The following is a 5,000-nucleotide window of genomic DNA, read 5'->3' as shown; positions in this document are numbered from 1 at the left end:
GCCAGCCTCCGTCCCGCCGGGGCGGACCACTTGCCCGCCGCCGGCCCTGACGTCTGCCAGGCTCTCTGCCGGGTAGACCTGTTGCCCTCCGCCGGCCTTGGTCCACAGCGGCCTGCTCGCGGGTAGACCGGTTGCCCGCCGTCCGCCTCGACCTCTGCCAGCCGCCGTCCCGCCGGGGCAGACCACTTGCCCGCCGCCGGCCCTGACGTCTGCCAGGCTCTCTGCCGGGTAGACCTGTTGCCCTCCGCCGGCCTTGGTCCGCAGCGGCCTGCTGGCGGGTAGACCGGTTGCCCTCCGCCGGCCTTGTCTGCCAGGCTCTCTGCCGGGTAGACCTGTTGCCCTCCGCCGGCCCTGACGTCTGCCACGCTCTCTGCCGGGTAGACCTGTTGCCCTCCGCCGGCCTTGACGTCTGCCGGGCTCTCTGCCGGGTAGACCGGCTGCCCTTTGCCTACCTTGACGTCTGCCGGGCTCTCTGCCGGGTAGGCCAGTTGCCCAACGCCGGGTTAGACCTGCCGTCGTCTTCCTGCTTCGGCGGCCTGCCGCCGCGGAGCGACGGCGCCACGCGTCTTCCACCGGACGCGCGGCCGGCCCCGTCGCCATCTCCGGGCCGGCGAGCCCGCGTTCGCCGGGCGGCCTGCCCGCCCGTCCGACAGTCCCGCGTGCACAGCCGGCCGCGCACACTCCCGCCCCCACCTGCACGCTTCCCCCAGCAACACGTCCCGAAAGCCGCTATGTGACGACGGCCGACCTTCTGTCCCGGCCTCCCTGCCGGCTCCACGCCCCGGCGACTGCTACTGACGAGCTCCGCCGGGCACTTGCCCTGCATCGGCATCGGCCTCAGCCCCAGCCCGCTTCGCTGACGTGCTGCCCGCCCGCAGCCCGCTTCTCCCAGCCGCTCCTCGAGAGGAGCCGGCGGCGTTCCCCCGCCCCCTCCCCGTGCTTGAAGAGGCAGCAGCAGCCCGGCTCCCGGCTTGCTTTGTGCATCGCTCACTCCCTCACCCACCCGCCGTGCCGCTTGCTGTCCTGTCCTGCCCTGTCCTGTCCTGTCCTGCCTGCCTGCCGCAGGCTCGACCCACTTGAGCGATCCGAGGCCGGGGCTGAGCAGGAAGGAGCGCCGCCAAACCAAAAGCCTCAGAGAGAGAGCTGAACAGAAAGCTTCTTTGAAAAAGGACATACAGCGCCAAGCATCCCGCCAGCACCCGCTGCCCGCCCGCCGCCAGCTGTGCTTCTGCCCCGGGCTCTCAGCCTGCTCGCCTCGACACCGGCCGCCTGCCCTCCCCATGCCCTCCCGTCGCCACCGCCGCTCGCTGCCGCCGCTGCCACTGTACGAACTGGCCGTTGGAACCCTGGGCGGGGGTGGGAAAAGTCTGAAGACGGCGCACAGGGAGGCTGATGGTGGGGGACGGGGCTCTCCCAACTGTCAATGGGTGGGGCGTACGGGAAGGCTGAATAGCGGCGCCAGGGAGGCTAATGGTTGAGGGCGGGGTCGCGTCAATGGGTGGTCGAGAAAGCGCAGGGTGGGGGACGGGGAGAGGACATGAGCGAGCGTGGGGGGGGGGTGGGTGGGAGTGGGGGTGTTTTTGTGTGTGTGTGTGTGTGTGTGTGTGTGTGTGTGTGTGTGGCCTGAGGGGAGGGCCGGCGGCTCCGTGCCGGCCCCGGGCCCCTCGGCACCGAGCCCCCACGTTCCCCCCCCAGACCCGTGCCGAGGGCCGAACACCTCTGCGGGCCTTCCGTAGAAGAATCGGCCTGGAATCGGCTGCCCGCTTGCCGCTGGCCGCGGCGCGGGCCACCCCGCAGCAGCCTCCTCTGTTAGGCGGGGCGAGTTGTGCCGGGGACAGGCAGCTTTGTGCCGAGTTCCCCCGCGTGTACGTGCTTCCCCTCCCCGCTGTGCCCGGCGAGGTTCTGTTTTGGCTGGGGGGGTGTGTGGGGGGGGTGCTTTGTATGTAGGTTCTCCGGGGCACAGGGGACTGGGGGCTTGTGGGGATGCCGTTTGAGTGGGTCAGCGTGTCAGCAGGCCGAGCACAGGGCACAGGCTGCCCGTCAGCTCGGCTGGGAGTGGTCTGGGCGCAAAGGGAAAACATATAAGACTTGGCAAGGATTTTATTTTGCGGAGTTTTTTGTTCCCACCAAACAGAAGAGGCATTCGTTCAGAAAAGAAAAGGAAAGAAAAGAAAAGAAAAGAAAAGAAAAGAAAAGAAAAGAAAAGAAAAGAAAAGAAAAGAAAAGAAAAGAAAAGAAAAGAAAAGAAAAAAGAAAAGAAAGAAAATATGTTTTGGTCTTGAAATCGGGTTCAGCGGGTGGGACACGGCTGCTACAGCCATCCGGCTCCGGGCGCGACACGGGGCCGTGGGGTTCCCTCGGCTCCGGGATGGTACGAGGGGTGCCTCGTCTACCAGGCTCCGGGGCCGGCGGCGTCCGACCGCCGCCGCCGCCGCTGCCGCCGCCGCCGCCGGGGCGAGCAGATCTAGCCGTCTTCGGGGCAGCCCCTGAAGGCCAGGTCTACCCAGCACCAGGGCCGGCAGACTCCGCCAGCCCCCACGGGAGAGGGCGCCCTGGTGGCGGGCGTCCCCGGGGCGGACAGGTCTACCCCGCTCCGGCGGGACTTAGGCAAATCTCGGCGGGAGGACGGGGTAGACCTGTTGTCCCCGCCGGGCCCGGAAGTTCACCAAGGGGTCGCTGTTTCTGGCTGCCTCCAGCTGTGTCATCGTAACAGACGGCTTGCAGCAGTGCGCCCCCTCGGTCACGTCCGATGGATTTTCTTGGAGGCGTCGGCGGCCTCGGGCTCGTCTGTCCGTATTATGGGAGCGGGTTACGGGCCGCATCCCCGCAGGCTGTTACCGTGCCTGTGTCCGAGGCGGAGATGGGCGGCCGCGCGTGCGGTCGTCGGGGCGAGGAAAAGCAACCGCCTATGTTGTGGGCAAAGTCGCGGGGCTTTGTCCGGGTTCCCGTACTACCCAGCTTGCTGGGACAGGTTGTGAGTCCAGGTGATCACCGAGAGCCGCTCCCCGGCCGAGGCGAGGTGTGGAGGCCGTGGGAGAGAAAGAGAAGACCGAGGGAGAAAAAGCCGCGAGTGTGTCCCGCTCCGGCCGGGCTGCCGCCGGTTTCGTGAAGTTCGGGGGGGGGGGGGCAGGCACCCGCTTGCTTCCCCCCGGGCACGGTGGTTGGGCGAGGCGGCGGCGCCTCGTCCCTTTTCTGCCTGGCCTTAAGCCGGGGGCCTGCCCGCTCAGCGGGCGTGGTGTTTTTCGGCTGTCGGTTTGGTGCGCGGTGACCGGCAGCCGGGGGGTGGACTGCGGCCGGGGGCTTGTGTTGAGCCTGCCGAGGCTTTCCCCCGGCCCTTTCCCCGAGAGCCCCCGAGCACGGCTCGGTCGGCCGAGGTGGCTGCGCCTCGTTCCCCGCTCCCGACCTGTTTTGCCAGAGTTGTCCGTGTCGGAAGGGCTGCGGGGGACATGCAGTGGGGCGTGTGGCCTCGGCTTGTCCCGGTTGCCTGAGGGTGCTCGGTGACGGGAGTCTCCCCGTGAAATGGGTGGGACTGGGGTGGCGGCACCCCCTCTCTGCTGTGTCTTGTTGAAGTCCCCCTTCCTCGGCCCTAAGCCGGGGACCCGCGTAGCGGGCGGAGTTTTTCAGGGGCGACGGCCGGCCACGGTGGCCGGCCGTGCCGTAGTGCGGACCGGAACCCGACAGAGAGCCCCCGCCCCCCCCAGGTGAATGTCGTGGGCGAGGCGGCGGCGCCTCGCCCTTTCTCGGTAGTGGCCGGCGTGATCGAGCCACTGTGCCGGGGCGGCCCGTGGTGTCTGGCCTGCCCCTTGGCCGCCGTGGTTGCCGGCGGGCTGGGTTGTGAGCCGGTTCCGCTTTAATTTTTTTTTTTTTGTTTTTTTTTAGGCGAGTGCCGGGCGGAGTGTGGGGGGTGCTCACCCGGCTTTTTTTTTTTTTTTTTTTTTTTTCTCCCCATCGCGGCCTTAAGCTGCGGCACCGAGAAGCGCGCTGACGAAGGGGCGCGGGCCACGAAAGAGAAGGGAGAAGCTGGAGAGTGAGACGTCGGTGGAGAAAAAAGGGGTTGTTATATGGGGGAGCGAGAGGCGCGGGCCTCGCCCCTACCCCTGGCCCGTGACCCCCCGTGGCTAGCACGGGTCGTGCGATGCACCGTGTGCTTTTTTTCTTTTTCTTTTTTTTGTGATTCGTTTTTTTTTTTTTTTATTTTCCTGTCGCTGTTTGCCGTCCCACCCGGCTTTTCCGGAGGGAAGCCGGTCGCTGCGAGGCGGGCGAAAGCCGGTGGCCCGTGGCATGGTCGGCGGCAGCTGCCCCGTTTCCGTTGTGTTGCGGCCCGCGGGTGGGTGGCGGCACCCCCCGCTCTCCTCCTCTGCTGTGTGACCAGTTGTGAAAAAGCTGGAAGTGGCCCGTCGGCGTCGGCGGCCTCGGGAGCGTCGGGGAGGCTCGGCGGCGCCAAGCCGCGGCGAGGGCCTCTCGGGGACGTGTCCCGCTCGCATGCGTGTGCGGAGCCCTGCAGTCATCTGCCCGCTGCCCGCCTGGACCGTGGTGGAGCCGGCCGGTGGGGGGGGTGTGGTGTGCATGCTGGGCTTCCGTTGCCGTTGTCCCAGGACCGTGGCCGTGGGGCCTTCGTCGCCGTTTCCGTGGCGGCTTTTCTTTCCGTCTTTCCCTCTGTCGGTTCCGATCGATGAGGCTTTTCGGGTCGCGTCGGAAAGGGCCCCCGGCGGGCCGGCTCTTCCGGGGCTCTCTCTGTCATGGGGAGAGCTTCGGCGGTGTTCGGTACTTTGAGCAGGGTGGTCTCCTTTCCAATTCGCTTCCCGTCGCAGGCGAGGTGTCGCTCCTCCCGCTGCCGGGGAGGAACGTCTTTACCGTCCCGTGCTGTGTGACTGCCGCGTGGCCCCGCGAGCGTTCAGGTGTCCTTAAAAATCGCCGCGAGGTGCCGGTGCTGGCCCTGGCCCGAGTTAGTGCCCGTGGGTGCCGGCTGCGAGCAGCGCTGGGTGGCGGTGCGGCTCGAG

The sequence above is a fragment of the Cinclus cinclus genome, unplaced genomic scaffold (assembly GCF_963662255.1).
Source record: "Cinclus cinclus unplaced genomic scaffold, bCinCin1.1 SCAFFOLD_134, whole genome shotgun sequence".
Lineage (NCBI taxonomy): Eukaryota > Metazoa > Chordata > Aves > Passeriformes > Cinclidae > Cinclus > Cinclus cinclus.
The sequence above is the reverse complement of the archived record's forward strand: the minus strand, read 5'-3'. Positions refer to the sequence as shown.